Source organism: Lissotriton vulgaris, chromosome 6 (genome assembly GCF_964263255.1).
Source record: "Lissotriton vulgaris chromosome 6, aLisVul1.2, whole genome shotgun sequence".
Classification (NCBI taxonomy): domain Eukaryota; kingdom Metazoa; phylum Chordata; class Amphibia; order Caudata; family Salamandridae; genus Lissotriton; species Lissotriton vulgaris.
The window spans coordinates 310,943,012-310,953,619 of NC_141694.1; positions in this window are offsets into that span (position 1 = coordinate 310,943,012).

Here is a 10,608-nt window from a genome sequence, read left to right on the forward strand (position 1 = left end):
GTTCCTGCAGGAGACTCGTGTACCTTGACATCAGGAACTGTATTTAATGTAGACCGCTCAGTGGGCTATTGCTTTTGCGACAGAGATCATTTTCTTACTTGTGGTTCAGCCGCACCTGCGGCTGAGCGGGAAGACATGATGACGGACTTAGACATGGGTGTAAAAGCCCCTGCTCAATAGTTACTTGTCTAGTAGCAGTTTTGACTCCCCATAAAATTGTGCATATAGGGTTAAAATGCATGCTGCAAAGATCAGCTGCTTTGCACCTGTTTCTGGTATTTACAGGTTTCCTTCATCTTTATTGAGTGATTTTGCCTGTGAGAAAGTGTCACTCCTCATAGCGGCCAAGGTTTCAGATTGCTATGAGTGACATTTTCATAACTTCTGTGTAATTATGAGTGACATTCCAACGACTATGAGTGACACTTTCCCGCAAGAAAAATGAAGCAGTGAAGACAATGGAATCATACAAATGTCAGAAATTACACTCATTTGAGCATAGCTGCTAATGTTTCTGATTGCTTATGGGTGAAATTTCATAGATTCAGTGGATTTACGAAACGAAAGACATTTAACAAGTAAATGTATGACAGGTAGAGCTACACTTTCTTGCGGCCAAAATTATGCAATGAAGTCCATGAAAACAGACACATTTCGGAAATCACACTGATTTGAGCAATAAGAAATTCCAACTCAGTAGCATGTGCTTTTAAAGCAATTATTTAATTTTTAAATAATCAGCACCCACCACCCCAACCTCCGCTTCAGGTGTGGCTGAACCACAAAAACCAAAGAGTTCTCTGTGACAAAAGAATTAACCCACTGAGCTATCTACATATAACACAGTTCATTACAATACAATATGCTGGTAACTTTATTTGCAGTATGCATATAAACTCTATGCTCTACTTAATAGTGAGTGAAAACAGCCATGAGCCAAAAGTCTGACACAGACAGCCTCCAGCGTGGATATTAATCATCTGCCTTATCTGTGACCAAGCAAGTCTCATGCTGCTTGTAGTAACACAGTCAAGCAAAGATATTAAACCCTTTAACTAAACTAGCAGTCTTGATGATTTATTAGTACAGACAAAACTCGGATATGGCCTGCAGTGCATTTACAGAACAGACAACTTTAGAGTACCCATTTACGACCGAGGCGCTATGCTGTGCTTGAGCCCCCTCGCCATTTTCTTAATAAACATAGTGGGCCTCATTTATGAAAAGTGACGCATCCTTGCGGAAACGCAGGGGTGCGTCACTTTTCCGTACGACACGCTGCGCCAGAAACTTGCGGCGCGGATGCGTCATATCTACGGAATGACGCACCGTGCCGCAAGCGGAGGCGCAAGGCGGGGAAAAGTCACGCAGACGCGGCCGTCCTGACGTAGCGAAAAGACACGCAAGTGCGGTAAAAATGCCGTAAGTCGCATTTGCGGAACGGCGCACGTGTACGCATCGCTGCGTCACTATTACGTTGCGTCAGAATCCAGAAAACGCCAAAAACACGCGCATCTATCACCTAATTCTCCCGCAAATGGAAAAAATTGCCACCATGGAGCCTGAAGGACAGAGCAGCAGCCAAGGAAACCTGCCACATGGCAGCCAGGATGCCCAGCCTGCAACACAGGGAGAAACTCTTGGAAAGAGGAAGCGCAAAACAAATTTCAGTGCTGAGGAGAATGATACACTGATAAGTGAGGTAACAGACCACCAGCACCAGCTGTTTGCCAGTTCCAAATTGCCACTAGCCAAAAAAGAGGCCATTTGGCTGGACATATTGACCAAGGTGAACAGTGTGGGACAATCTAGGCGGACAGTCATTGACCTAAAAAAACGGTGGAATGATATCAAGCGCCGCACTAAAGAAAAAATGGCCAAAAACCGGAAAGACTCTGGGCTTACAGGAGGAGGCAGCCCATCACAACAAGAAGAGCTGGATGACCTTGAGGAGCGGGTTGCAGCGGTCATCCCAGAGGAGTTGGTCGTTGGAATCTCAGGGCAGGACAGTGCACTGCATGAGGAACTGGAAGAGACACAGGAAGACACACAGGGTAAGTCCCTACAAGGGGAAATGTGCAAATAAGGTAATGTTGTGCTGTGCAGAAAGTAAGGTGGGTGGTTCAATTACTGACGTGTTGTGGAAAGCAGGGTCTACAAAATGTATTGTACCACGGACATGCACATGTTACATTTGGGAAACAGCTACCCCTGTGCAAGTAAACCTATATGTCCAAAGTGAAGTCCCAGCCCACTGCTGCACCTGACAAGTGCCACACGCAGGTGCAAAGATATAACTACCCTCCTGAAAAGAAAATCACACAACATCCTGCAACAGACCGAGTGTCACACTTGTATGACTTGGACTGCTACCACTGTGCTGGCAGGATGTAATTTTGTTCATGTAGTGGTGCCACAATGTGCCACACCCACAATAATAGGCCACAGACAGCCATCTAACATAGTACAACATATCATGTCATTGCATCATTACCACATTAAAGTGTCAGAAAGCGCACTTCCAGGGCTGTTGCTAAGGGTATACCCAGAAACATCTATGTCCAATTGACAATGTACAATAGGAACATCAAAATGTAACTATCATGCTGCGCAACAAAGATATGCATACACAGAGTCTGTGTAAGGCATGCAAACCTGAATTAAAACGTAATCTCCCCTCCATGATAAAAACAACATATCTCTTTTGCATTCAAGTGGACACATAGAAAGGTTAAAAATCTGTTCATGACTGCATCATGCACAAATGTGTCCTTTCCATGCACACAAACACTGATCCCCTGCACAGCTGGACCCCCTGCAACATGGTGCAAGTCTGCCTGGGTTGGCGCATGGCAAGCATTGTGTACCTGTGTTGTTGCGAAGGACAGGTGTGCTGCTGAGTATGGCCATGGGCCTGGTCACGATAATGTAGTTGTCGTAGTACATGGTCAAACTTGGCACATTAGAGTGCCTGCTCATTCTGAGTGTACCAGTGTATGGGTTAACAATGCCTCTTTGATGATTGTCGTGCTGCCACATGCAGGTGACACAGAAGTTGTCAGTGACAGTGATGGTGATGTCTGTAGCAGAGTTATGTCCTGGCAGGTGAGGTGGCATACAGGGTTGAAGGTGAGGAGGTACCTGACATTGTATACTTGCAGTGTTCAAGAGGAATAAACCTTTGTTCACAGTGTGTACCTGAGGCAGTCAAATGCAAACAGCATACAGTATGGTAGCCGTTGTGTCATGCGATGACCATTTCAATGTATGCTGCACAATGTCAAATATGCAATGCATGTGTTCCAAAATAATATATACAAATTCTACTTCTTTGTGACACAATTATGTTGTGATTGAAGTCATACATGTGGTAATGTGTGTCACTATGTGAAAAAAATAAATATTTACAAATGTGAAAGAGTAATAAAAATGTTGTGCATTTATGTGTCAAACACTAACAATTGGTAGTGTCATGGGGGATAAATGTCTGAACTATTATTTGGATAGGTGTACATCATGAGAAATATGGGGTAACATCACAGATTATGAACCAATGCTGTGTACTTAATTTTTGGCTATGATAAATGGTGTGTGCAGCACTCACAAATCTGACTCCATTGTGTGTGTTGTGGTTGTTCATAAAGGTATTGAATGCTTCAGGTCTGGGTGTGTGGTGACAAGGAAACTCAATCCATGTACTCACTGAACTTTGAACAGTGTATTTAAAGTCTCCGCTGTGAAACACCTACTCTACAGTTGCAACATGCCAAGTATGAACAATGAATGAAATGGAATGTCATGACACGGCATGTTTTGGTATAATGTATGTGCCTTTTTGTACAAGAGTGTCACACCTGTTGTCCATGGGGGCACAATGTCAAACATTGGCAATTGTGGAGGGAGAGCTGTGAGTTAACAAATGCAGGACAGAACAATCAATGTCTCATGGTTGCAGGGATGTGTGTGTGAGTGTGTGCAGCAAAACATATAGAGGCCCATTCACAGAATGAACTCAAGACTCAATTCTAATCTTACTACTATATAGTAATTCACAGCATGCACTTACTACTTTTTCACATTCACACAATGAACTTAATACTATTGGCATTCACAGAAGTAACGATTTTGCCTAAAGTGTCTCTGAAGACAGACTTAAGATAGAGTAAAGGCAAAATCCTAACTCCTGTGAATACCAAAAGTACTAAGTTCATTATGTGAATGCCCAAAGTACTAAGGGCCTTATTTATGAAGGCCTTGCGCCGCCGGTGCGTCACTTTTTCCCATGTAAAATGTGACGCACCGGCGGCGCAAGGCCTTCATAAATAAGGCCCTAAGTGTATGCTATCAACACCAAAAAAGTATCAAGTTTACTATTGAGTTTCAAGTTTGTTTTGCAAATCCGGAACACATTGAGGGAAGTCACACCTCAAAGATGTGTCCCAGTTCTCTGCAGCCTATGCAACCCTGCCTTTGTGTCACGTGAAAGGAATCCGCCAGCCAGGCTCACTACTCTGAGTCAATCACAATGCTGTGAAGTGTTGGTGTCACTTGTAATAGTAAGTGGGACAATACATGCTGGAATGTTGGCCATGTTTGCCATGGATCCAGAAATCCAGCCTGTATACCTAACATGGAAGTGGGTATTACTGCTCTGGTCATCATAAGTGGTACCTGAGTCACCTTGGCAATATGCACATGAGCCACATTATGTAATATGGCCCCTACCCACCCTCCCATGCCATGATGACACATAGCATTATCACATCAGTCACTCATCCCTTCGGTCTCCATAATAAGTCATTTCAGTTCTCTCATCTGAGCCCACAATCCACATATGGTCTATGAACTACCACTAAGGCCACCACCCCTGTGTTCATGTGTTCCCTCATCACTGAATATTGTAAGTCGCAATTAGCCAACTCCATGTCAGCCGCTGTGCAAGCCCACAGCAGACGGATGTACATGGTGTGCTGAAGCCACGCCTATGGGAAGTCCAAATGTGCCCATCTGGGTCTCAAATCCAATCATTTCCAGCAGCAACTGATATACAGTCATTCACTGATGCAGCTCAGCCAGCCTCCATGCACTTATACATGGAAAACATTTGAGAATGACAACAGGCCTTTCCAAACATGACCCACAGACATTGCACATGCCTACACTGCTGACAAACCTCTAACACCACCCTGGTGTCAAACACAGCCTACACCAACGTTACTGCAAGTGAAAGTCACACCTGGATACACAACTGTGCATACCACACCTCCACACTGTGCAAGCCTAACAAACAGCACTACAGGGACACAGCATGATAGAGCACTGATCTCTAAGAAGCAAGAGGCACCAGCAGATGCCTTTAGAAGAAATGTATAAACACCAAGACACCTGGGGCCTTATTTATGAAGGACTTGCGCCGCCGGTGCGTCACTTTTTACATGGGAAAAAGTGACGCATCGGCGCCGCAAGTCCTTCATGAATAAGGCCCCTGAAATGTAAAACACATACATGGCCCCAATGAGGGAGAACCACAAAAAAACAATCCTACATAATGGAAATTCCTGCCAACTAGGCAAGGTCCTGCATTTATACAAGAACCTATGCTGCAAAGCCACAGACATCACCCTGGCACTACAGACCTGTGATAAGTGTCCAACAAAGTTCACCATAAACAACAACAATTTCACTACAATAACTTTCCCGTACACATGAGATGCCACAGGCAGCACCACCCACACCTCTCACAACACAACAGCCATACTACCATACCCACCGGGACACCAGTCACAGCTCAATGCACACCCTCAAACATGAGATACAGCCACCTGTGGGATCAGTACAGCCCTGTCCTCATTATATCAACAACAGCACCAAGATCACCATATTCACAGCCACAGGTGACATCTCCACCCTCCGGGACCAGGAGCTGTGAGTGTGCTCCAACACAGACTAACAGCACACAGATTTGCCACACTACATGATGCAGGATTCTAAGGAACATTGCTCAACTGGGTCACTCACCCCACCAAGAGGTTCAAGGATCAGACTGACAACCTTCGCCTTCAAATGCACTTAATTCCAATGCTGAATGCAAGAGGGACCATCTATGTGTCTGACCCCTGTCAACATCAACAGGGCTGCCTCAGCACCATATGAAACCAAACACAGCCTCAACATTGTATCCATTGCTGATGACAGACTACTCATACTCTCTCACACCTAAGACTACACCAACTAAACACATGAAAAACAGTGATGAATGCAGTACGTCCCAGTCTGCATCAACCACAGCTGCATGTAATCAAAATCAGAGAATACCGAATTCTGTGTCCTTGGAACAACTCCTTCAGCATGTGAAAACACATGTTGCATCTACCACTCTGATGGGAAGGGGCTGCCACTAACGCTCAAAGAGATACGTCTTGATGAGTCCTCTGAATGGGAGTAGGTCCTGGGTGTGCCGTAGATGGCCTGGGAGTGCAAGGTCTTGGCGGTGAGGTAGGACAGGGAACTGCTGCTGGAGGTTGGTCATCAGATGCGGTGGACAGCGGTGAGGGGTAGGCTGGTGGAGTGGACGTGGCGTGTGGGGGTGTAGAAGGTGAGTCTGCTGCACATGTAGGGTTGCCCGGCCTAATGGAGTGCATTGTGTGTCTGGTTGTGGAGCTTCAAGCTGATCCACTTGCTGATGGGGAACCAGTGTAGGTCTCACATTTGGGGGATGATGTTGCTGCGGTGGGGGACGTTGACAATCAATGAGCCGTAAGTGCATTGGATGTGTTGCAGTAGTAGTAGGTCTATTTCAGGGAATCCTGCCTACAGTGCATTGCAGTAGTCCAGTCTGCTGGTGCTCAGGGCCTGTGTCACAGTTATTTTTGTCTGGGGTGGGGATCCACTTGTGGATCCTGCATAGCATGTGGAGGCAGTTGTAGCATGAGGGGAAGATGGCGTTGACCTGCTCAGACATGGAGAGGGAGGAGTACTGGAAGTATTGTAAGTTGCGTGTATGGTCAGTGAGTGTTGTTGCTGTTCCCAGTGTGGTTGCGCGACAGGAGTAGTCCCAGGCTCAGGGTGTGGGTCCGAGGATGATGACCTTTGTCATCTCCAAGTACAGTTTCACACTGCTGCTCCTCATCCAGTTGGTGAGGGACTTCATTTCCACGTGGAGGTTTGTTCATGGTGTGTGTGGGTCCCTGGTGATGGAGTGCAAAATGCCACATGCACTTCCTACTGTGCTGGAATGTGTCCCCAATACACACCAACTAAACAGACATCAGGACATGCACTCAAGTAGAATGTTGCAAGTGTGCAAGCACTGTCTGCCCATGTGCCATGTTTTTTTGTAAAGTTCGTATCCATCAAATGATTAATGCCATGTCACTTTTTGTACACATGAGTGATGATGTGTCGCTTGAGCTTTGACATGTTGAAACACAGCAAAGTCAAAAATGGTAGATGACTCTAAATTGTGCATTTGTACACCACATGTCAGACATGATCATAAACCTACATCTATTTTTGATTTCAGGCCATTGTACACCTAATCTGGAGCTGGAAGCCATGTTTGAAACGGACAATGAGGGTGGTGAAAGTGTAACCAGTATGGGCCCAGAAATCATCCAGGACATAATCCAATCACTACAAACTCCCCCTCCACCCACAAGAAGGCAAAGCAGCCCAGTGGGATCTCCGGTTGGCCAACAGGGAAGCACTCCTATGCCACCTCCCACAACATCTGTGCCTCACCAGTCGCCAAACACACTAAATACATTTGAACAGCGTGTAGTGGATGTGCAGAGTCAGTTGGCACAGGAGGTGCGTAAGGGCATTGAGAGCATGGCAGGGACCCTAGAGGGAGTGCTCCGGTGCCTAACCTCAAATCCTGCCAGTGCAGAAACTGGTAGCACCACTGAAGCACCACCACGCACTTTGTTTGACGCCATGACAGAAATTTCAGAAGTCATGCAGCAGAGACACAGACTAATGCCCACCACAAGTGCCAGCTCTGAGGTGGCCAACACTCTGAAAGAAATACAGGACACCCTCAAGCAAATGACAGCCAAACAGGATGAATACCTCACTAAATTGGCTGACTATCAACGAGATGTGACAGCTGTGCTTGAGAGCCAGCAAATAATGCTGAATGCATTTATGCGGTACCTGATGGGCATTGAACATGTTCCAGGTCAAACACCATCGACATCTGCAGTCCATGAAGTGGCTATGCCTACTGTGTCGACTGCCCCACTGGTCACACCATCAGCTGTGACAAACCCATCTGATGAAGATGAATCAGAAGATTTCCCAGTCCTCCGCAGAACAATGCGTTAGAAGCACATATTGTCAGTGTTATATCTTTGTAATGATGTAATGTTCTATGGTCTCTGTGCTCACAGGATTCCAGAGTGTGGAATCCAGGGGGCAGTACACAGATAAACAGTTACTGTGAGAGTTGGTCCTTGGATCTCCCTGTGGTTGTTACTTTGAATAAACTACATTTTCTTCTACAATCCACTGTACTTCAAGTCATTACAGTCAGGAGTCGGATTTTCCTTCACGAGCAATTGTTGTCATCACAAACTACATGTTCCACAAACCCTGTGATCTGGGTGGAGTACATAAGGGTGGAACCTACGGAGAAAGACGTAGGATTAATTTTGTACCTGACCCGTAGGTGGAGTAGGAGGTTCATCCTTGGGAGTGCGTGTTCCTTGTGTTTCCTTGTCTTGGTCCTCTCTCCTGCTCCATGACAAACAGCATCAAGAGGTCCCTCCTAGACGCCACAGCAAAATCCACACAATCCTCAAAGTCGGTCACACTGCCAATCCATAGACAATATACATTGCTTCATTTCCAGAAACAATGTTCCACAACACACTAGCTGCCACACTCCACTATGGCATGCGGCAAGGTAATACACCACACTGGATTGTCTCCTCCCTTGCAGAGCAGATGATTCTGCATAACACATTTCACTGTACAACACACAGAGTACTGATGCTGAGTCCCTCAGTGACTGTCCATCAGTACCTTTGTCTACTATGTGTACATGGCCCCACTTGCTGATAACATCAGTGGACATGGACTCTGCATATTACCCTACACCTAATACACCCAGCTCTGCCTCTCCCTCACCAAGGTACACAACATCACAGGACACAACCACAATGGATGCAAGATGTGCCAACAAGTATGTGCCTCAGCTGGACAAATCTCCATTTGTTGTCAAAAGAGGACATCACCCTCACAACAACCACTACCACATGGGACTATACCTGGGGGTACCCTGGGCTGGATAAACAGTTCACCACTCATATGTCTAACACAAACTATGCATTGTACAGAACACATCCCTCACCCTGTCAGTATGGATACTAGTAGTATCCTCACCATAGTACTTCACCCTCTGCAAACTGTGCAAGAGCATCAAAATTATTGTCAACTGATGCATTGATTAGACCTGCCACACATCCATCTTCATCATCCGGTTCTATGTAAATGGCCTCAATATCAGTATCAAAAATACCCTCCGGACAAAATTGATTAACGTCCAGACAACCGTAGGTAGACGTTCCCAGTGGCTCACATGATTATACCACTACCGCCAGCACATACAGGAGCACTACTGCATCCACACCCATACAGATATACTGACACTAAAGGAGTTCACACACGCCTACACAGTCAGCCACAACCCTGGGCAAGCAAACCTCTACCAATGAATCTGCTTCTAGGCCCACAAGACATACGTCTGCAATACAGACCTAGCCATGGTCACATTTCCCTGCATTTACATAGCCAGCTTGTTAACCAGCTTTCTTTTCCACTTGCAGGAAAGACGTGGGTCATACTGGCCCTCAGCATTGTGAAACACTGCAAACATTGAGCTACAGTCTCAATACCAGGTGGCCCAATTAATGACGGCCATTGTGCCATCTGACCCTCACTTGTTGTGACGTTGTGTGACGCCTAACCCTGCCTAATAGTCATCATCCATCACCAAGGCACATGGTCATGCGATAATGCAGCATGCATCAAATCTGACCCTTACACGCCTTGTTCTGCGTTACAGGCACGTGCAATGGGTGTTGCTGGGTGCCTTGCCAACAACATCCATTTGCTGTTCACACTGGCCCAGATGTAATAAGAACATGAAATGGTAAGCTTTGTCCAGAAATACACTGACCCAAGGCAGGCTTGACGAAGGCTCAATGTTGAGAATTATGAAGAAGTCTACTTGTCTCACCTTTATCACACAATGCAGTACATATTGTAAGAGGAGGAGCCCGTTGTGATGATTGATTAACTGAGAGGTGTCCGTTCATGTACAAGTCTGATGGTCCCCGCAAGGCAGACACACTTGCCCCATTGTGCAAAGGTGACTGCGTTAGCGAAGAACAGGACATTGTACAACAGTGATGGTGAGAACAACAGGACTGCGCTGTATCTTGCAGACATGGCACGGTCCTGCCCTCCCTCCTGCAAAAGGGTAGCACAACTGGAAGGGCTGCTGTGCTCCACTATGGAGAAACGTAATGAAAGACGTCCCACAATCTTTACACATGATTGTTGTTCACATGGGCTCACCTGAGACGCATTAGCTAAAGTCCCTCA